General features: G+C 39.9%; 1 protein-coding gene across 2 annotated transcripts in view; it reads right to left on the reverse strand.

Annotated features, from left to right (window-relative positions):
* ACVR1 (activin A receptor type 1) overlaps positions 1–24,639 on the reverse strand; it is a 128,075-nt gene that overhangs the window by 76,838 nt on the left and 26,598 nt on the right. Inside the window, exon 2 of one of the 2 annotated variants that reach the window (XM_074336651.1) lies at positions 882–1,071. The gene's annotated coding sequence lies outside the window, so the exon portion shown is untranslated. Of the gene's footprint in view, positions 1–764; positions 1,072–24,639 lie in introns of both variants that reach the window. The other variant, XM_074336653.1, reaches the window with a different exon arrangement.

The following is a 24,639-nucleotide window of genomic DNA, read 5'->3' on the forward strand; positions in this document are numbered from 1 at the left end:
TTAGACTCTAGTTTAAAGTAGGTATTTGTAGCTTAACACAAACTTAATAGTATTCCATCCTGATGGCAAGCTTTCTTTACAGAGATTTCAAAGGACTCCACAGGAAGCATATTATGAAAATATAGTTCCAGAAAAGGTAAAAATGTGGAGACAGTGAAAAGATCAGTGGTTGCCAGGGGTTGGGGGTAGGGGCGGGGGTGTGAAGCAGGCAGAGCACAGAGGATATTTAAGACAGTAAAACTATTCTGTATGATACTATAATGGTGAATGCATGCCATTATACATTTGTCCAAACCCATAGAACACATAATACCAAGAATAAACCCTAATGTAAACTATGGGCTTTGAGATGATGTGTCAACGTAGGGTCATCTACAGTAACAAATGCACCACTCTGGTGGGGGCCATTAACAGTGGGGGAGGTCGTGTGTGTATGAGAACAAGGAATATGGTAACACTGTACTTCCTGCTTAATTTTGCTGTGAACATAAAACTGCTCTAAAACATAAAGTCTACTTACAATGGGGGGGGGGGGGAGTAGTGGTCCTGTAAGGAGAAAAATATGGCAGCAGTGTTTTATATGTAGGGAAATGTTGGTAGTATGTGAATAATTTGGCCAAAGTGAAAGAAAAACTGTGCAGCTCCACTGAAAAAAGCTTACCTTCAAGGCAATGCAAGAACTAAGGACAATTAGGCTGAGTCCTAACTTTCTTACACTGGATTCATATAAACCAACAAAATGATCATTGTGGCTAAGAATTTACCGGGTAGATCTGATCTCCGCCAAAGAGCATTAAAAGAGGTGGTTTGTGGAAACAGCTCTACCGCTGGCTCCAGCAATGCTGCTCTGAGAGCTCCTGGGGAAAAGCTGACTCAGCTACCTTAGAGCTGGCTCCGGGTCATACTATCTTCCAGCAGTCCTTCGAGTTGTGTGCTCCTGTTCAGAGCTCTGCTCACTCGGTCACCAGAGACGTGGGGAGTGGGAGAGGCGTTCCTGGAATCTCCTGGGATAATGAGAAGTTCTCCAGTAGCTCCTGTGCTGGCAACACGGTGCTCACAAGTAGCTCAGGGCTGCAGAGGAAAAGAAGAAAGAACACCAGCTAAGCAAAGGAAAATTCTGTAGTTGCGAACGTACTGGCTAAAGCAAGTGCATATTTGACAAGCCTTGGGACCTCAAAGCTAAGGCCGATTTACCATTGAAGCAAGTATGGAAAGGGCTGAAAAACACTGACATGCTGCATGTTGACATCAGATATCCTCAATGGTCTTTAAATAGTTTTTTCCAAATGACACAAAACCCAGTAAGATCTGCAGCTGGTAAATTTCAAAATCAAGTTGCTTTACAGCCCATAGACCATTTACTCTAGCCCATTACAAAACAAACAAAAAACCAATGGCTTTGCATATTAATTGTTATATGTACTTTGTTAAAAAATAAAAATTTCAAGCACTAGACAGTATGGAACAAAAGTCTCTTCCAGAAGCCTAGCCACTCCTAAAAACACCCCATATAACAGAGTCACCAGCCTCTTATGTTTCCACCCAGAAATAATCTGGTTTTGGTCCATTTTCAACCACCGTTCTCAGTTGTAGATAGATCTAGTTCAAAGGCTCATAAACAATGGTGGAAAAAGAGCACACAACGGAAGGGAAGGGGGCTCTAGATAACTAACAAAAAACAAAAAGCCACCCAAACTCCTTTTTCCTTTAGGAAGACTTTAAAAACATCAACGTTTGCCAAAGGAAGAGGAAATTGTTATTAGAACCAAACTTTCCCATTCAAATAGTTAAGTGACACAAAACATTGAAGAACTCACTCCTTTCGGAAAACAGCACTTTTTTTTTTAACCTCAACAAACATTTTGCCAAGAAAACTTTCATGTAAATAAATCTAAGCAGAAAACAAACCCAAAATACAGCATTCCTAAAATAATTATTTGGAAGGGAAATCACATTAACCTTGAAATTCAAGGGAAATGCTTTACAAATAATGTCAAACCTTTCCTTGCTTTGGTTTAAATGGAGGCTCACATCAATTTGATTGCAAAATTGTAAGACACATAAAAGGCACACAAGAAATAAGACACACAAAAATATGCCCCTGTAGGAAGGTCAAGCAGAAATGTAACATTCTTCAGCAATCCTTTAGAGAAGTTAAAAGAGTAAAAATCAGTTTTCAGAGTGGACATCCTTACAAACAAACTTGTCAGCTAAGCAGCACTCACAAACCTTGAGTTTCAGAGCAAACTGTTGAAATCCTGGTATTTTCCAAGATCCTGGGGTCAGGGAAATTTGGCAGATTCACACTGAAGTTGCTTTCCCCTCTGCCAAAGACTAGCTGCATTTTAGGAGGCAGCCAGTGCTATGCTGCCCTGTCAAGGGCCAATTATGTCTTTAATTTATAAGAATGCACTGTTTGGGGGGAGGTTTAGATAAGACAGAAAATAAGGAAACACTGGTGCATAATGTTCCGATTTTCTTCTTAAAAATCAGAGATGGCGCCTTTTTTTTTTTTTTTTTTTTTAATTACAAAGGTGCTGCTACTTCCCTAGCCCTATCACCTTCACTGCATAAAATTCCTTCTGATGCTTCAATCTGTGTCCAGGTTCTCTCGCCTCTGTTCAGCTTTCTCTAACGATTCTTATATTTTTCAGATCGTTCCATTCTAAGTCCTCTGGTATTTATACTCTATATGACCCTTAATCAACCTGGCCCTTAATCCTCTGCCTTGAACTGGGTTTATCTCAAAACCAAATGACAAACTAGGCAAGGATCACATATTATTCATTCTTCTGCTATTTCCTTTCTTTATAGAACCTCGTACCTAGCATAGAGTTGGTGCTCAAGAGTTATTTGATAAAAATCGAGTCTCCAAATTAAACATAATTTAGTATCTGTTTTAAAATTCATCAGGCTCTCAAGTAACCCATGGACTGAAGTCAAAACCGTGGTGTATAGTACAAGGAAGAACTCAAGTTGGTAAAATGGGAGCTAAAATTGAGAGCAAATTCTGGACATTTAACTCTTCAAATGTTCCAGTCAGAATACATCTCCCAACAAATACCCTTCACACCAATAAGCAAGGTTGGCAGTTGTGTGCAAACCGCCATATATAATAAAAAAAATAAAAACAACAAAAAAAGGAGACATATGTACCAACTAAAATCAGTGCTCTAAAATAAGTATATATATAGCAAACTCCAGCAACTTGTCATGAAACTTTCACTGCGCTGAGTTTTTTCCAAAACGTTAGCCAACACATTTGTTTGGCAATGGAGGTTTAATTATTGGCAGCTAATCATGCCTCATGCAGGGTGAAAATCTAACCCATAAAGGTCAGAGGCACATTCCTGTGAAGTGGTGGAGGGTGAGTGTGAGGAAGGGGAGAAACAGAAATCCAAAAAAAAATGTTCTAACTCCAATTGGGAGCTTAAAATGGTAGTATATTTTTTCTTTAATCCAATTTAAAAGAACATGCATGGTTTCTTAAAAGTCATTGTATCTGATGGGACCTGACTGATAGGCAAGCATAAAAGTTACTTAAAATCAAACAAGTTCTTGGCAGTGAACACAGCAGCTAAGCAACAGGGGAAAAAAAATTCAGGGCAAGTTCTCTCAACTTTTTAGTTATAACTGTATCCTTGGCTTCTAGAAAATGAGGCTTCCAAATACTCTAAACCCCCGCCCTTTCAAGATGTCATCCCTCGTATGGTGATGGATGTTAGACTTAGTGTGGTGATCATTTTACAATACAAACAAATATCAAATCATTATGTTGTATACCTGAAACTAATATAATGTTATCTATCAATTATACCTCAATTAAAAAAAAAGACACCATACCTTTCCTGTCTATCCACTGAGCCCCATAACCCAAATAAATCCTGGTGTATCTTGCTGTAGAATTACTGTTAACTGAAATTATTATAAACAACACCACATGCCAGCAATCATACAGACTTAGGAAACAGCCAAACCCAGTTTCCCAACTTACTAAACGTGAGCTTACACAAATCATTTCACCTGTTTCAGTTTCCTTTCCCATGAAACATGGTACATTCCTCCCACCTTTGAGAGTTACTAATAATGCCAGTTATCATTTAGTGAGTCCTTGGTTCTAGAACTGTGCTAACCTCATACTTGTCTTATCTGATTTAACCCTAACAGCACAAAAATTGAGAGGAAGGTATTGTTATTCCCATTTGAAAGATAAGTAAACAATGTTAGAGAGGATAAGTAAAATTGTAAAATTGTCCAAGATCACACATTTTTAATAAGTGGTAAAACCAAGAATCAATTCAAGTTTTGTGGACTCCAAAATGCATGTTTTTAATGCAAGCTAACTTGCATCTTGACTGTGAGAATTGAACTGAATGCTTATACTAGATATCCTTAATTCCCTTCCCTGTTTTCCACCCCTCAGAATAACAGAAGGGCTAAAACAGCATGGCAGAAGAGCATAATGCACACCAATTCCAAACAATAACACAAATCATCCGCGTGGTGCTACAAATGTCCTTTTGTTCTGGCTCTGAAATAATACCGCTACAACCAAGCATATAGATGTTGAGTGTCCTTGAGGAATGATCTACTCCAGATACTTGAATACGTGGACAAGATAGGTATGACCTATTCTAATTCTGGAGAAAGGCAATGGGGAGATTAGCTGGTGTCCAAGATTCCCAATCTCCCGGTAGGAAAAAACAGGTCACGTGCCCTAGACAACTGATAAACTCAGAGGGATACTACACAGCACAAAGAACAGGGAAAGCCATATAAAGCTGAGAAAAGATAACTGCTGATTGAATCAGGAAGTACAGCGGAGCACGGAAATACAACAGGTCCCCCTCTCTGAGTGTTTCCAAATTATAAATATAAATATAATAAACATTCTTTGGGATTTGGGAATGAGAAATGAGAATTTCCAGAAATTTCTCCAGAATTCCTCAAATTATAAGTTATTCTTAAAACATTTCCAAACATTCTTTAATCATTACTATGGATATCTTACAAAATTGTTAAATAAATAAGAAATAAAGTTAATAGTATTTACAAAGAATTGTATCCTATAACAAATATTCAAATACTGGAAAATGAGAGTGAACACTATTGGGTAGCAGTCCAAGAGTGGGCCAAATCCAACCTGCAGTCTGTTTTGGTAAAAAAAAGTTGTACTGGAATGCAGCCCCACTTGTTCCTTTCATGTATAGTCTATGGCGGTTTTCACACTTTGAAACAGCAGAGCTGATTGTTGTGACAGAGTCCATATGGCTTGCAAAGCCTAAAATATTTACTATCTCGCCCTTTAAAGAAAAGGTTTGGTGACCCCTGCAATAACTTGCATTTGGAACTACAAGCAAGGTTAACAGCACTACACAGAATCACATGCTGAAATTGCCATTTTTAAAGACTTATTTTGCTTCAGAAACATATTTTTTGGACTACTCCTCACAGGATTTGTATACACTATGCTATGCGTATAAACTTATATTTATTCTATTTGCAAGGATGACTCACTAGTAGCAGCAGATAGGGCCACGGACACACATTTACAACACAGCAACAGCTACCAGTAATCATGAGCAATTCTCTCCTCTGTGCTCAGACTCTGCCCTAGCTCTCAGAAATGTCAATCTTATCCTTCAACTCCACAGGTTAGCTTTCACCTTGTCATCAGTGGATTCCGTCAATCTACTAATGTCTCTATGTTGATGGTTTAATTATCTCGGGGAAATTATTAGGTTGAATCATACTTTTTTCCATAGATCTGATTTAACTGATTATTTTTCAAGATTTGGAAATTACAAATTTCCCAAGAAATCCTGGGAAGGATTTCTGAAATGGAAACACTACTTTATCAGGTGTATATTTAGATACTGACTAGGGATCAAACTCACTAGACTTTTAAAGAATGGAGGAAAAGAGTTGGGGAGAGGAGGCAAGGGTGAGGAAAAACAAAGTCTTCAGGATGTTTTAAGGAAAAGATTAAGGTCCCTTTCAAAGCCTAGCAAGAAGACCAAGAGTATGATAAGATTTCCTAATTTTCCTAATGCTTTGGCCCCAGGGACGGATTCAAGGACCAAATATCAGAGCACCTTTCTCCTCTGGAATTTAAATTATAATTTGGCTAAAACAAGAGGCATTCACTGTGGATTATAACAGGAGTGAGTGTAATTAAACACCACTCTATATTTTTTAAGATAACCTGCTTATAATATGTGATCTCAAACACCCTCACTGAGGTGGTTTGGAGGCCCACCAAAATCTACTTATCTGTTCAGCCAAAGACTCATTCATTTGTGCTAGAATATACAGCACCATGAGGAAGGATAAAACTCAAAGGAAAAAGGCGGTGAGGCACAGTAGCGCCAAGGGGGTTCCAGGTTTGAAACAGGGTTCTGGTTTAAATCACTAGACATGAAACCGTGAACCAACTGCCCGAGCTGCAGTCTCTCACAGGCAAAATAGGCACATCATAACTTCCTTGCAGAGTTGCCACATGTGATGTACATGGCATACAGTGGGTGTAATAAACGGGAGCTATTATTATAAACTCAAGAGTTAAGGAGCAATAATGAAGACTGAGAATTACAAGGGTTGAATTATTAGGTTGAATCATATAAAAGTGCCAAAATTTGATCAATTTGACTCATACAAATAACAGTTTTTAAATAAATATTATAAAGGGCTCAGCAAGGAAGGCTGAAAGGAGAGAACATGAAAGACTAATACCCCATACTTATTCCTCCACTGGTGGCAGCTTAAAAGAAATCCAGACATCAGATAGGAAGGTTACAGACTACAACCCCTTAGTCACTTCCCACTAGATAAGAGGTATGACTTCAGGAAGAGAAGATTAAACAAAAGACAGACAGACCAGAAGACAAAGAAATACATATACCTCACTCCTAGGTAGCCCCATGTAGCTCTTATTCTACGTATTCCTTCTGCATTCCTGTCTTCTTTCCTTATTTCTCTCCCTACGCAAAACCCAACAGTGTCTCCTGTTAACCAGTTTGGGAAGGAAATAGCATTTCTCGTCAGCTGATATTACCAATTGCATAGCAAACCTTTTAGGAGACCTTGTAGAGCGGTCGGTAGCGTGATAAAAAAAATTCAATGGATCTGTCACACTTCCCCTCTTATTTTTCTCATGTCCTTTCATACGATAGGTGTTAAGTTTTCAAATCCTGTTAGTCCTCACCCAGTTAATGGGTCTGTGGCCGATCCATGGAATCATGTCAATTCCTCGATGAGATTTGTGTTTGAAGACACCCCACCAGCCCAAACCCAAGTGGCTCTATTCCAGGTATATCTAAATCTCAAAAAGGTTCTGAGTGAAGAATCAGAGCATCTTGTGTAGAGAAGGGTGAAGAACAGGCAGAGGTAAGAAAGAAGGAACATGTCATTTCTGCCATCTTCTAAACCTGCTACTTGCAAAAGAACCAGAACTCACTGAAAATTTAGATCGCCTTTCTCAGTCTGGTGGGTCCAATTTTTATGTATGTACAAGGTCTGCCAATTAAGTTCGCGAACTCATCCTAGAAAAAGTGCTACATACTTCATTGCTGAATATTACTACAGTCACCTTCGAAGTACTCCCCTTGGGAAGCTGTGCACTGATGCCAGCACCTAGTCCACCCTTCAAAGTAATTTTGAAATTATTTTTCTGGAATGGCCATCAGAGCTGTCATCATACTATCCTTGATGTCCTGAATGTCATCAAAATGTCTTCCTTTCAATATTTCCTTTATCTTCAGGTAAAGAAAGAAGTCATTGGTGGCCAGACCAGATGAGTTGGGAGGGTGTTCCAATACAGTTGTTTGTTTACTGGCTAAACACTCTCTCATTGACAGTGCCATGTGAGCTGGTGCATTGTCGTGATGCAAGAGCCATGAATTGTTGGCAAAAAGTTCAGGTCATCTAACTTTTTCATGCAGCCTTTTCAGCACTTCCAAACAGTAAACTTGGTTAACTGTTTGTCCAGTTGGTACAAATTTATATGAGTAATCCCTCTGATATCAAAAAAAAAAAGGTTAGCAACATCATTGCAGCAAGTTAGTGAACTTAATTGTCCAACCTCGTAAACCCGACTCCTACAGCACTCCAGCACTCCCCATTACCATGAGACATCCATGTTTTATCTGTTGTCTCTCAGCAATGTGGTAATCCTTGATGATTACCCTCACACATAATGCTGTGGAGGCTTTCATCAGCTAATGATCTCAAAGCACTTTTGTAAGAGTTCACAGGGATGCCACCCACCTCAGCCAGAACCAGATGTTCTGGTTTTCTAAAGCGGTGTCGGCATTTTGTTTCTCCTAAGCTTTACTCTGGGGTTGCTATATCTACTAGACAGATATTAGCAAAGCCTCAACAGGGAGCTTGCTGAACTCTTTGGCTGAGTTCATTGATTTAAAGTTTTTTTTTCCCAAAATGTTTACAAAAAATAAAAAGTTGGTATTTTGACTATTTTATGCATTTCATAATAATAATTTGAGCTGCTTTGCATATAAGTGGCATTATTTTTATGAATAAAAATTTCCTATTGTTATTCATTCTTGAAAAACGCAAAAATATTTTAAAAAATGTACATCTGCTTTCCTAAACTTCCTTTCTGGAAATTTCCAACTGCAGTCAGTGGATGGAAATATTCATTCGGGTATATCCGACCATCGCAGCAAAAGGGTGAAAGTAGGGACTCTGTGTATCCAACGTCTTATTGAAACTCCAATGCCTGATCTAGCATAACAACAAACTTATTTAAACATTTGTGAAGCTTAAAATTACAGAAAAACCAAAAGCATTAACAACTTCAAGCTCAGAAACTCTCTATCACTAAATGGCTATGTTTCTACCCTAGACTTAAATTCATAGCAGTGCAGAAAGTACAAAATACTCTTACCTGAGTGGAAGAGGTTAACACAAGAAACATACAAAGAATTATAGAAAAAATACTATTTCATAAAAGCAGTCATTGCTTTAGAATGGCAATTTATTAACTAAACTACTCTAAATTGAAGTTAAGTTTTTCAAAACTGTACATATAGAAATTTCCAGGAACACTGAAGGGGACAACTACAAAAGAGGGGGCCCCAAAATAAATGAACAGAGGACTAACGCTTTTAAAAACCATTCTACCCAATGCCCTCTTGCAAGTATTTATGTCAGTTACCAACTTAAATAAAATTTTCACCAGATCACTCTTTCTAATTAAGGTTCAAGGAGAATAAACTGAATAAAAGGCTATCAACATTCTTTTTCTAATTGTTTGGTTTAATGTATTATCTGCCCACAGGCATAAAGGCATTTCCAAAGGTAGGCAGGAAACTGCTTGCCCCCTGTGCAGAGAGAACAAGGTAACAAACAAACAAAGAACCAGTAAAGTTAAAAAATAATAATGAAAATGAACAACATTTTATATGGGTTTATTTTCTTGGTGTTGTTATTGCATGTGTGTGTGCTACATATAAATAATTATGTCAAACAAGCTATATATTTCATAAAAAGTAGTTGTTACTCCTGTAAGGAGTTATCTGAAAAATTAACCTGCAAGAAGATTCTTAAAGAGAAAAATAGTCTTATTTATCATTTTAGTTTTAAAATAACATCCCTTTCATACTAACTTTTCATACTAACTACATCGTCAACAAATATTTGCTGACTGATGAACAGTGAGGTTAATTTAAAATAAGATTAAAGTCAAGAATAGACGTAACTCTGGGCCTAACACTGAGTAAGCAGCCTAGAGCATGAGAGTTCTTCAAACTCTGCTCTGTCATCTCCCTGGGGTTCTGACAGTGAGTCATCAAGGTACCACGGAGAAAACACCGAGCTAGACGCACTCTGTGACACTGGGAAATAGCTTCCCCCTCTCTGGCATCCAGTTTTCCTAACTGTAAATTGAGATTGAGAATGGTGGCCCCAGTTACTAAACTTCCCCCCAGCTCAAAGATTCTCTGTTGAGACATTTCTTTGACAATTGCTAGCAGGATTCCTCAAGAATGATGCTAACAGGAAAGGCTACCTCTTTAATTAAAGAGGGTTTTCCAATCTATTCCTCTACGGAGACAGCACCTAACCTACGCATTAAGAAAAAAAGTAAAATTAAAATGTTTCATTTTATTGAGCAATTTAGTTATTAACACACAGAAGTTTGCTTTTAATTTAATTTGCGTCCAATAATGTGTTTGCCAACTGAAGGATAACTGAGTTAGAAGATGCACAGAAAGTAAAACAACAGTGGCGGTGGGGGGTGGGGTGGTGGCTATCAAGAACAACCTCTCAAGGGGCATGAGAATACATCCAGTTCCCAAAACAAGGAATCTAGATCAACAAAACTAAAGTCAGCACGTCTATCTCACCCATCTCACCAAAACTACTAACCTCCCTTTATAGTCTGTCTCATGCAATGGACCATGGATGAACCTTGATGACCAAGCCAAAAACTGATTAGTTCACCTTACAAACCCCACCACTGCCTTGGTCCCAGCCCTTGTTTCCCACCAGCAGCATTCCAACTTCCTCTTCTGTGCAATGCCCACTGAGCTGCTTGTCCTTTTTAGCTGTCAATCGCTTTCCTTAGTATGTGCAGTTTCTGATTTCCATGACCCAAGACCTGTCCAACCTCATCTAACTATTACTCCACAGGTACTCGGACCCTAGTCACACCTTACAGCTCCCGAAGGACAACATGACCTCCTTCACCTCCTGCCTTTGCACGGACCTCCCTGAAATACCGTTTTTTCCAGCTGGCAAATTCTGATGCTTCAGCATCAGCTCAAGAATCACCTTCTGGTGGAAGTCTTCCCTGCAGCCCCCAGGCCCACATCCTGTCCGAGATACATGCACCCTCACCTGTTGTTCCCTAACTTAATTATCACAGCACCTAAAAAGTACATTTCATTTTTTTGTTGTTGTTGTTATTTCACTGCCTATGGAGTCTGTGGATCCCTCCTGGATAAATAGTATTCACTCATCTCTGAAACATCAGGGATAGTCTTATAAACAATAGGTCCTTAATAAATGCTGATGAATGAATGGGTGAACCCTGATAATGGATTCAAAGTGTAACAGAAACCCTCCAAGGGAAATATAAACAATAACAATTGAGAAAAAAATATGCTAATAGTAAAAAAGGGGCAGGCCTACCGGAATGCACTTTTAGTCTTGTCATGGATTTTAATTCAAAACAAAACAAAAAAAAATTGCCCCAAATCCTAAGTTATAGAGACTAAGAGAAAAGTAAAGTATTTCTTATTTGATACAAAAAGTCAATGTGGAAACTAAACATTAAATCATAATACCTTCCTAATGACTTCCATACCCTATTTCCCCAAAAATAAGACCTAAACGGAAAATAAGCCCTGGCATGATTTTTTCAGGATGACATCCCCTGAACATAAGCCCTAACACGTCTTTTGGAGCAAAAATTAATATAAGATCCGGTCTTATTTTGGGGGAAACATGGTATGAAAACAAGGAAATATTCCCTACTCCAACACAATAGAACATAATCTTCTTCTAAATTATGTATGTATAAGAAAGTAACTTGACAGCAACACTCTGATATCATACTAACACTGTAATATTACTGGAAATTGAGATGTTGTCAGTAAAATGTAAGAAGGGAGATGCCTCATCTTATGAGAAAAATGTTAATTTTTTTTTTTCCCAGAAAATTATCCTCGATATTGTCACTTGGCACCAGGCCCCGACACAATTCCCGTGGCTCTAACTCAGGGGCCTCCTTCTCGATGTCTTCAGTCAAGGTGCCAGGGACCAGCGTGGGAAAAGGAGAAGCTCTTCTCACCATGACAATTAAGGTTCTTCTCCACCCCCACCAGCCATTTTCCCAACCCCAACCTTTTTATACCACACAGTGAAAAGAACAAGTATATAAATTGCTATATTAGTATAATTCAATTTAATAAGCATAAAGAAGGTAACAGAAAGGAGGCAATGGCCCAAGTTAAAAATGTTAAGGAGAAGGACGATCCGAGGAATAAACTTGCCTGTTATTAGCACTCCCTGGCTGGGATCGCTTTAAGTTTACACATGAAATTGCTTAATGCATGAGTCATTTCAAATCATGACTGTATTGATTCATTTAATGTGCTCAAGCAAACCTGTAATAAAGACTTACAAGTCTTGAGGTGCAGATGATTCTCCAATCAAAACAACGGGGGTAGCAGATATCTTTTAGAAAAATCAAAAACATAAGTCTGTGTTTAGAAAAAATGTTAAATCGTGTTGTTTTCAAATACAGGCAGGCAGAAGAATGTGAGATTTCTGAGTTTATCAAAATTGTTTTTTTGTGTTTTTTTTAACGGGTGAGAATTTACTGTTCTGGAGGATTCTATGACAATCAACACTAGTACCCACTGAGGGGTTGGTCCAGGACCTCAGCTTCTATCCCACTTAGATCACAGAATAATTGGGAGCCCAACCTTTGACTTCTACTTCAGTGATTTTAGCTTTAAAATCGGTCTTACATACTGATGGTTTCTTTTTGGGCTGATGAAAATGTTCTAACAGATAGTGGTGACAGTTGTACAACTCTGGATTTACTAAAAGCCACTGAATCGTACACCTTATGGTGACTGTTTTCATATATGAAATAACTGAATATATGAAATAACTCAAGAAAACTATTATTTAAAAAAATGAGTCAGAAAGCCCTTACACCTCTTTCTGTACAACTCAGACCTTGAGTGTATGCTGTGCTGTGCCTGTTAACGACGTGGAGACTCCTGTCTCCCAATTCTTCCTTGTGGAAAGAGCCAAAGCTTGGAATCGCAGTTTCGGAACTGTACCCAGGTCTGTCACTCCCCAGGCTCTGGGATTTTTAGCACGTGACTGTATGAACTCCAGTCCCTAGCTACAAAACAGGCAGACACCACCTACCTATCAGATGAGGAGACTGAGAATCTGCAAACCACCACCAAGCTCAGACAGAGAGTAACAAGGCAGAAAATTAAAGTGCAGCGGTGTCGTGCAGGGCGGCCTGCGGGGTCTCAGCTCCCGCTCCCCACATAAGAAAGCAGGACATGGTGAGGCCAAAAAGGAACACCCACGGAGCCATAGATAGGGGAGTCATACCACTATACTCTCGCTGGCGGCTGGGTTGGAGACACAGGAAGCAGGAGCCACACTGTTTGCAACCCTCACTGCGAGGCTTGCAGGCCCAGCCACCATCCTCTTGCTAGCCCCCATTTTCTGCTAGTGTAGCCACGGCAGTTATATTAGTGGCCAGTGGCTCACTGGTTACAGCTGACGGCCAACTAGCCACAGCTGATGGCCATGCAATCACAGTTGAGGGCCATTTACTACCTGAGCCAGCACCTTTCCACGTGAGGCCGAGAGCCTGGAAACTGCACTCCTGGCTCTGTCCCCACAAGCGGGCTCTAAGAAAGGACGTACTGGGTGTCACAAGAAGATAAAAGAGAAGATGCAAAAGCAGGGAGGATGTGGCAAGTGAAGAGTCAGGACCGAAGCCAGCCTACCGAGAATCGGGGCAAATCCCTCTGGAATCCTCTTTTCGGTTCCAATGATGCTTTGGGGAGGGAGTGATGTGGAGTGGGAAGGTGGGGCTGGGTCTCCTCCCAGAAGTATATGCTATTATTATTATTATCTATCATATTTAAATCTCTGGATTCCTTACTCAGGTAATTTTGAGGAACCACAAAACAGAAGTATTCTATACTTTTAATTTCCTCAAGTGTCATGAAGCATTCAGTCTACTAATGGAATTACAGCCCCTTGATTCGCATTGCTATTAATTAGAACACATAGTGTTGCACCAAGATTCATTTTTTATAGATTAATAAAACAATAAAAACATGCCTGAAGTTGATTGTGTTGGCAGACTTTTTATCGCAAGCCTCAAGATTCCACACCTGTGATTAATTTACATCAGCACAAGTTGAAACATCAGCTTTTCGACTATTTGTGATATTGCAACTCTTAAGAAGCAACTTACCTGACAATACAATCTATATTTACAATCAATAACCCAAATTCCCAACTGGGCCAGAACTTAATGTGAAATTAATTCTTCATAGTGGTTTTAATAAAACCTTTCTCATTTTATACATGCTCTATTTGCCCAAGCAACGATTAAAGGGGGGGAGAAAAAAAACACACCTTTAAAATACACACATATTGTGTGTGTATGTACATACGTATGTACACACATATATGTATACACATACATATATGTGTATATGTACATATGCATGTACACACTACATATGTACACACATTTACATAAAATATAAACACAAACTTTATGACACACGTTTCTGGCCTTGAAAAGCAATTCAAGAAGAGCTAAAAAGACTAGCAAGTTGTCAGCCCTGATCTCCCCCCAGGTGGAGGCTACATTACACCAGCTAAATTCTCTCAAAGTTCCTCAAGAGACCAATGGGTTAACAAACTAGTCTTCCTAGGCTGCATATTAAAGCACCTGGAGATTGCTCTCTGTGGAGCTGGAGAGTGAGCTGAATATCACTGAGAAGGGACGCTTTCAATAAGACAGAACGATGCAAGTATGACATGAGTATAAAAAGGAAATAAAAACATTAGCAAGTGCCTATGTATACCATTCACACTGTCAACCATTCTGAGAAAAATTCCACTGACTTTCAGGTCACTAAACCCTCATTCATATCATAAACATTTGTTTCCATGAGTTTGTTTTTTTTATTTTATAAATCCCAGAGGTAAATGATAATGTTTTATAAGTTTAAGAGTGGCTTATTTTCTAAAACTGGCACGAAGGAAAAGCCTAGCTTGTTAGTTCTAATTTTGAATGCATTAAGTGCTGGAGGAGACAATTCTTAGATAATAACCTCTTTTTTTAACATTTCAGTTGTTTCATGTACAGCATTTTTGTTGGTTCTACCAGCATTGCTGTGTAGTCAGGCTTATTTTAAGACAACAGATTCTGGCATAAATTCAACTGAGTCTCCTAGAACTTATAACCAAATTTAGACGGGTTTAACACAACTGTGAGGTGTCCTTCCATCGTTTTTCACTTTAGACATATGACGAGTGTGTCAGATATATGCCTAAAAGCTATTGTATTTTAAATCTCATTCTGTATGAACTTTCTTAGCACGCACATACACGTACACACACACACACACACACACACACACACACACACACTCACACACTTTAACTTCTAATTCAGAATCATAGTCAACATCTAATGCCTTTGGCCAAGACAAGACCCAGTATGTAAAGTAATTTAGTGGGGAAAAAGAGGCATATAGGTATGAATATATGGAAGTAGGGGCATGCCAGGGTCGGGAAAACTTCCATCGCTTCCGTATGTAAATATATTCTCTTTCTAGAGGGAGATGAGTGGTTCCCAACTATGGGGTTTACTGTACATCAAATAGCAAGAATGCTAAAGAAACTATCTTACACACACATTCCATTTACTGCCATTTCTCAAATACAGTATGAATTCATGGATATATTATATGCACACACGTAACACATTTATGAATATATAAATTCAATCTATATATACTAAAAATGCAAACACAACCTTTAGTGAAGGCCCCAATTTTTTTTTCTTTTTTAATTACCAGCACTTATCTTCCTCCCCTATACTGCGATTAAAACTCAGAACTGAGGCCAGACTGCCAGAGTTAGAATTCAAGCCCTGCCATTAGTTACTTCTGGGCCTCCAGTGCATAGCTTAACACCCCCTCATTCCCTTCATCTGCAAAATTACGATTAAAACAAGTGCACCTGCCTCACAGAGTACCTATATGGATTAAATGAGTGAATACATGCACAGCACTTAGAACAGAACCTGATACATAACCACCTTTAAAGTATGAGCCACTACTATTAGGTTGGTGCAAAAGTAATTGTGGTTTTTGCAATTTTTTTTTTAACCTTTTAAACCGCAGTTACTTTTGCACCACCTAATATTATTAATGCTGTTATTATTAGAATCATAATCTTGACTTTTGTGATACTCATTTCCTTCCTTTTCTTAATAGTTCTTACCTTGTAACAATTAAACTATATAGTTACTTTGGCTTGTGTTTGAATTAATTCCCTTCTTTTCTCACTCTGGAAGACATACCAGAAGGCATAGCAGAGTGGAGTACTAAACTGGCTCTAAAGTGTGTCAAAACTTCTTTGCCTCAAAAATGAAAAATAAATCACTTGCAATACTCACAAGGGACTGCAATCTACCTCTGCCTCAAAGCAGGACTGAAAACCAATGGTAAAAGCAAGGATCCCTCAACCAGTAGAGTTCATTGATAGACTACAGCGAAACCTTCACACTGAAACAAGTATGCGGAATTCTATCCCCCAAGGATTATCTAGTGAAGAGAAACCTGAACACAAGTCGCCACCAACCAACCAACCAGCCAACGACACCTTTAATTATTATACAGCACTATTCTTAATCAGTATGGATGCATATGTGAACATCTATCAAGAGCAACACTTATGGAGCCATTTATACTACAAAATCCAAACATGACAACCAAAGTGTCACATCTAAAAATCACCCAAGTCCTTTAAACATATAAAATTAACACAATGATGCCCTGACATTTAGAGAAAGACAAGCTGGCACAGTGGAGCAAGCATGACATGGTAAAGGCCATTCAATATCTAATATTAATCACCAAGGAATCATATTTCCTCAGAACAGTCGCTCTACTTTGCCATCTAAGAAAAACTATACCAGGAAAAGCCACATACTTTTTTGTTAAATGCCTAACCTAAAGGCTTTATCTAAGAGAATATAGTTTTCCCCTGGACCTTATTACTTCGCCACCTCAAGTCACAAGAGAGAAGAAACCACACTTGAGATCCTGTAGCCACTGTCCACTTGGTGTAGTCTGGAAGTGGCCTTGGAGAGAGGTCTGCAGGCAGGATCCTTGAGACCACTTACAATGCACATGTAGTTTCCAACAGGGAAACACAGATTCCATCTAAAATCATGACTTAATGTTCTTCCCTACATATTTTATCCAACGTCTTCACTGTGCGCTCAAAGCCCTCCATTTCCAGAGGGTAACCTGGGGAAGCCTCACTCCCAGCCAAGCCATCACCAGGTACTTTTCTCAAAATTCACTTCCCCCAGGGTACTTGGACACCCATCCTTGTTCTCCCCTCCCCTGGCTTTGCCCACCAGATAATGATGGTGACCTTCTGACAGTAAGAATTTGTCCTCTTCAGCTCTGCTGAAGAGGACAAAGTCTTACTGTCAGACTCAATCCCCATCCCCAGTCAGGATGTCTGACAAAGGACATGCACTCCAGGGAGTGAGCTGAAAAATAAATGACGATCTCTCCTCCTCCACAGAGCCTTCCAGGATTCAAAAGCAATGTGTGTCCCTACCCCCACCACCAGCGTTCTGATGGGTCCAGATAAAGAGCACCCCTCACCTCCTCTTTGGATGTCCACTGTAATTATGTGCAACAAATACCATACTATTGGTTTATATAATGTTTCATTCCAGCTGCACCCAAGAACAGGAAGCACAGACTGCGGCCTTGAGGAAGTTAATTCCTCAAGCTTTTTCTTCCTTTCACCTGTAAAATGAAAGCTCCAGATACCAACATCCTAATACATGTCATCTGTAGCACAGGACTTGGCACAAAAGTAAACACTCACATTTCTATTCCCCACCCCCACATATCATAAATTAAAAAGTGAAAGTAACTTAGATTTTTAAACTCACAGGAAACAAAGACATGGCCAGGATTAAAGACAGGAGCTCCTCTCTTTTGAAGTTTCAGAGCTGCTTTTCTATACCACTCAAATAGCGCTTCTTTCCTTCCCTTCTCTGGAGGCCTCAGGGCTCACCTGGCCATGAGACAGTAAGTTTCCAACGTGAGGGCTCCTGCACACAGCCTTGCTGGCTCAGGGTCCGAGCAGAGGGCTTTACTCAGAGAATGGGCTCAGGAAGTACACATAGAATGAATGTGACTAAACCTTTACCACTCTCCAAAATGAGATACATCAAAAAATTTTTGTTTTTGCTACTAATTTTGAGCATAGAAATTCAAAGATATTCGGGGGAAACTACCACGTTACATCTGTGACAAGTGACTATTCTGGTACTTAAGTAGAACTATCAAACATTAAGGATGGTAACCCCTGGATACATTTTATATAAATTAACAATTCCTATTGTCACAAGATCAAACTAACCCAGAAAAATAGGCTTCGAAACCACCAGCCAACTTCATTCTGTGAGTAACCATTAAGTTTTAATCAGATGTGGTTCAATTTCTGGAACAGCAAGCACTAAGAAGGGCTCATCAAGGAAAATGGGCAAAAGTAGGAGGAGAAGAAGGAGGAGGAAGAGAACAAAAGAACCGCCCCCAAGCCAGTCATTTAACAGAGACTCTGGACTGAATACTTCTGCCCCTCTTTGCAGCTGTTGTCTCCTGCAGTTGGCACGAAGCACTGCCAGTCTGGGACGGGTTTCCAGTGAGGACAGCATTGTTTTATTGGCTACTTAGGCAATGCACACACCATTAATGGAGTTTTTATCTCTCCATTTTCCTGTCAGTACAGAACCAGCCAGTCTGACTCTGTTATTATCATTAAGAAAGCTTTTTTTTTTTCCCCTCCCCACACACACTCGTTAATCCAAACAACATCTGGGAACTTCAGCTTCTATCATATAAAAGGGAAACAGATTCAGAGGGAAAGGGGGAAAATACAGTTCCAGCCACACTGAACAACAAATTCCAACAGTCAAACTTATCTTGGGTCACCCAATATCTCTCAAACGCTGTTCACTTCAAAGAGGCAAGGTACGTCCCACCACTTTGCTTTAAACTTCCTCTAGACCTTTGCTATGTAAGAAAAAAATAATCTCATCTTGCCATGTAGCTTAAGGAAAAAAAAAAAAAAGCAAAGAAAACATATTATTACTGCTTTCCTAGATGGGAAATTCAGTTGTGAAAAAGAAGTCAAAATAATAGATGATTTTTAAAAGAATGCATTTAAAAAAAAAAAAAGACCCTTTATGAGACATTAGTAATGAGGACCTCTCTAGTTTACAAACTCATAGGGAAAAACTGGCGCCACTGAACCCAGAAAATATGTCCTCTTATAACAGACAGCTGTCTCCTCTGTAGTTTAAGTGTGCTTTTTGCTGAGATCATGCTCTGTGAGTCATGGAATCAATACAGGAAAATGCACAGAGCTGGCCACACTGCAGATTCACATAGCAGAGCTGTGTGGTTCCAGCCACACAGCAACCCTGTCTGCAGCATTTGAAACTGAGGAAAATGCATACTGGCTTTCTACTTCATGCTGGAACATGCCTGGTGGGTCCTCAATGTTGGTCCTTTCAGCATTGCTCTTATATAAGCAGAATCTAAAAGGTACAGACCTCGGGGCAGCCGCTTAGCTCCTATGTAAGCAGAATCTAAAAGGTACAGACCTCGGGGCAGCCGCTTAGCTCCGTTGGTTAGAGCACAGTGCTCTTAACAACAAGGTTGCTGGTTCAATCCCCGCATGGGCCACTGTGAGCTGCGCCTTCCACAACTAGATTGAAACAACTACTTGACTCCGCGGATGAGTCCTGGGAAAACATACATTTCAAATAAATAAAAGTAAAAATAAATAAATAAATAAATAAATAAAAGTTACAGACCTCAAATATGAAGATGCCAAGCAATTCCTCCGGTCCCTCACCCCCGCTCCTCTCTGCGTTTTCCAAAAGGAACCAATAACAACGATACTTAGGTTAGAAGAGATTTATTTCCCCAGAAATGCTCATCACCAAGGAGAAGACACAATCAGATGTGAACATTTAGGGAAAGCCAAAATTTGAGAGTCAACAAGGTTAATAGTTTATTTTTAATTTTTTTGTTGTTGTTGTTCCATTCAGCAAAAATGAGGGAAAATCACTAAGTGTCTGAGCCACAGGCTCCTGCTCCCTGGAAGCTTTGCCTTCGAGCCCCTGGCAGTCTGCTGTTAATGACAGTCTCAGAAACCTGATCCTCTCACAGTGGGAGACTTGAGTAAGCACCGGCCTCTCTCTGGTCTCGCCTTTCCATTGTCCCACCCTGCAGGGCCAGCTGTTTCTGACAGCCAAATTGCTGCGTCCTAAGCAATGAATGCTGTCAGAGAAGGAATTTTCATTTCTATAATGCACCGGCCTCTGTGGACAAATTATATAGCTTATGGTGCTGGCTGCAGGGTGCTGCTCCAAGCTGGAAGCGCTGCCAAAATGCAGCCTTTCCTTCCCTTCTCCACAGCCCCAAGCGGACAAGACAGTCACCCAAAATGAATCTGAATGGCCAGAGAGAAGCAGAACACATGTTTTTAGCCACATACAAAACATATGTCAAGAATAGCTGTGCAGCAACAATCTTTGATGTAATGGCATACAGTAAAAGCTAACTGAGCGAATGTCACAACATAGAACTACCTACCATGGCAGCTATTAAGACCTACTGTAATTTGCTATTCTGCAGTGAGCATCCCTGGGGCACCAGCAAAATCACTGTCCCTCCGCGTCTAGGGGATGCCAGACTTACCTAGAAAACATACCCAGAATTTACGCTTCCTGAAAACTAAGGTAGTAACCATTAAGCAACAATGCATAAGGTCCAAGAACAAGACTCCAAGATGACAAAAGTCCCCAATATGTGCTTCATAGAATAATTTTGTAGGAACTGTTTGCCTCCCCAGCTTTTGTCCACCCCACTCCCCACTTCCCACTTCCCATCCCTCTACCTCCACCCCCCAACCCCATTTCCAACAACAACCCCTGACTTTGGGCTGGGGATATTGGGGATATGCCCTCTCCTATTCAGCCTGAACACTGGGGTAGAGGGGCTAGGCCAATCAGCTACACCAATCAGCACATAGCATTAAATTGTGGGGTGGGATTTAGCCTAGGTTGGTCCAATCAGAGTCACTGTCGGGATTTTACAGGAACTGCTAAATAAAAAAATTTTTTTAAAGTTTAATTTTTCTCCTTATACTTGAACCTGGGAGAATATGCCACAGACATTTTGCTACAACAAGGGAGAGTCTGCCTGAGTACAGAGCTAACAAAGAGAATAATTAGGGGTGGAAGAACAGGGTCCCAGGGACACTGCTTGAGTCCTGGATCAACCCAGATCAAAAACCTGCACTGCCCTGACTCCCTAGTATGGCAGCCGTTAGATTCTCATCTTACTAAGACTAGTCCAGGCTGCATTTTCTGTCACTCGCAATGCAAACTAACAGATGAACCATCATTCTATCCTAAAAACACTCACTGGTTAACACAAATGCACATGTTATACCTTATCATGTAAACAAACAAACAAAAATATTGCATTTTCGGTTGTTTCCTGTGAGAACTTTCTCTTTCACTTTTCTCCTCTAATCCTACTCATGTGAGCTAAAATACTTAAACCATCACCTGACTTGGGTTCCTTCTGCAAGGCATATCTAAGTATCTGACCTGAATTCAAGGAGAAATGAGGAAGCTGAATTCATGATCCACATTGTGTGTTGGTGTCATAAATCTGAACACAACCTGGACTATGTGGCATAGATAACGTGCACTCTGGTTAGTGAGTGGTCCATCAGCACCATGCCAAAGAAGACAACTCAGGGAAAGGCCAAGAAACCATCACAGCCCTGAAGAGAGGTAGGAGGGGGACACCTGCTCTTCCACTGGGGGTTCAGGTCAGCCAAAGCGCAAGCACCTGCAGGCTGAGAGTCGCCAAGGCCATCACTCGGGCCACATCCTGCAGCTTTATCATTAACTACTGTCTGGCCAAGGAGGGCAGGGTTCGGTTCAAGAACACTGGGGACTTTAAGGAAGGAGGCGTATCCAGAACCATAGTGGGCTCACAGCCACTCACAACGACTATAAATATCCTTTCTGGCTGCCAGCCTGACAGCAACCACAATTCCTGCTCCCTTGTTGGTAATAGAACTACAGACCTTTTCCCCCAAGAAATTCAGCAGAACCAACCAGGTATGGTAAAAATTATGAAATGTGAAGACGAGCTCACTCCATGCCCTGGCGAGCCTTGTTTCTCACCCTTCGCTTGTCCATTCTTGGCTTCTGATCCCCAAAGACCAAAAGGAAACCTTAAAGTTGAAAATCATAGGAATATCAGTTTGGTGCTTAAAAAAAAACACACACACACACACAAAAACTGCAGAACACAAAAGCTCAAAATTGTGATGGGAGGGATGGAGAGAGGAAGAGGGAGGGAGGGAGGGAGGGAATAAGGAGATCAACTCACTCTCAACCCCTTTCCATCATGAAAATTATTAGGAATTGCAAACCTTTATATTCTTTTATCTGAGGACATAAGGATGTAGGATGGGTGGGGGGTGAGGGGAAGCTTACCCTGACTCCTCACTTCCCAGGGAACAGAAAGAAGCATGGTCACTAAGACTGTTTAGACAAGGAAATCATGTAAATAAATAAATGACCATATTTACCTAGCAGCTTCTTAGGGACAATAAAATGCACCCAAATTAGCAGGACTGACTTAGGCTTAACGATCACAGATCCACCCAATCCCCTGAACCCAGAGATCATGTCAGTATTTTGGAAAGAAGTCATTTTGGGAAATAGCCTTTGCTACAGCCACTGTTGAAAAAGAGAAACCACAATTATCCAAATACTGGATTCATGATCCACATTGATAAAATCTGGATAAAATCTTTTATATCATTTCATCTCCAGGACCTGGCACAGCACTGGCATGGATGGTGTCCCAACATATAACTGCCCACAGCGTGGATGGATCTATCTTCCAACCAACTTCTTGACTCTTGGAAGGGTCAGTCCAGAAATCAACTGCATGGAGTACAGAGGGTACACTGAACCCTACCAAGTTCACTGCCTTTCCTCACCCCTTCCCCTAGTCATTCATTGAACAATATGTACTGAGCACCTACAATAAGCCAGGCAGTTTCAGGCACTGGAGGTATAACAGCAAATGTGACCAAGTTCCTAACCTCACACAGTTTACATGCAGTCAGAAAACTCCACATGGAAGTTGCTTCATGCATCTAACCATATGCCTCTTGCTATAAGGCCCCAAATCTGAAAAAATTCCCTCCCTTGTAAGAACACATTCCCTTATGTAAGGAATTCTTCAACTCATGAACCAATTAACTCTGGCAAAAGTCTTCAACATCTAGTCACAACACCAACATCCCAGTTCAGATGATGACCCAATTTACTCAATTTCTAGCACTTTGTGCCCTATATTTTTTTTTCATCTGAAAAAATACAAATGATATGATACACAGAGGGGTCTAGGGAAAGTAATTTTAATCCAAAATATTGACTCTGGGCAGGGATTATTCTAAGGTTCATCTACTAAGATTTTTTTTTTTTTCCCAATCTGGATACTAGCAAAGGTAGTATATGAATTCAAGGTTTCCTAGTAAGAAAAACAACATGTTTAATCACATCTCTATTATAAAAGCCAAGTGACACAGAATAAACCTTTCAGACTTTAACACTCACAAAATTATTCATAAAAATATGAATTTAACACTAATCAAACCATACTCTAAATTTCATCCTCCCACTGAGTTTGGAGATAGAGATCTTGAACTAATGGTTAAGTGTAGCTTTACAATGACAAATGTTTCAGCTCAGTAATATAGTCAATAAGTGTGTTTTTATTCATGCCATTTTCCTATCTTTCTACAACTACCTAAATAAATACCATATAGCCAGATTGTAATGACTGATGTATTCAACACAGCATTACACAACACACTAATGGTCTGTTTACTAAATTCTGCAATTTAAAATCGTACTGTGGGTGACCTGGAAGCATTCCTTCACACTGCCCTGGTTTTCTCTGTGAAATAAATAATAATAGCAGTCTCATTTTTTTTTTAACACTTCCCAGGTACCAAATACTGCTATGCCAGAGATTTCCATGAATATTACCACACTTAGTCGTCCCCACATATAGAAATTATCCCCATTTTTGGAGATGATAAAATGGAAGCTCAGAAAGGTTAAGTAACTTCCCTAATGTCACAAAGTCAAAAGTGGCTGAAAGAAATTCAAACCCACACTTCCCTGACACCATCAGCCATTATGATACAATCTCTGCATTCCTTTCCAGCCATAATATCACGGGATAGGATTAACGCACACCTTATGAGTAATCTTTCTATAGAATGCTGTCACTGTTAGTGATGGTTACATTTCACAGACTACAGCAGTGATATTCGAATTCATGGATCTGATAAAACTCCAAATGAAGGTATCACCAACTTGAAAATACCAAAATGGCTGAAAATCAGTCACCCTCAAATGCAAACTACAGAAAACATCACAGAACCACTCATACTTTAATGGGATTCGTTAGACTGCTAACATCTGTTCAAAGTAAGACTGAGACTAAAGAAAAAAGAAGCTATTATCAGATAACCTTGAAAGCAAGACAAACGAAGAAAAGAAAATAGTTGGGAAAACAGCCTAAGACCTGTGCTCACTGCTCAGCTTGAAAGAGCAGCTGGGCTTACAGGGCAGGCCAAGTAGCATCAGACTGTAGGGCAGATGGAGCTCTAAGGCCACCTCCTCAGGGAAAGGGAGGTTGGGGGCTGCCCTTGGCACATCTCTTCATTGTGCTGGTGGAGATCAAG

Source organism: Rhinolophus sinicus, linkage group LG01 (genome assembly GCF_036562045.2).
Source record: "Rhinolophus sinicus isolate RSC01 linkage group LG01, ASM3656204v1, whole genome shotgun sequence".
NCBI classification, from domain to species: domain Eukaryota; kingdom Metazoa; phylum Chordata; class Mammalia; order Chiroptera; family Rhinolophidae; genus Rhinolophus; species Rhinolophus sinicus.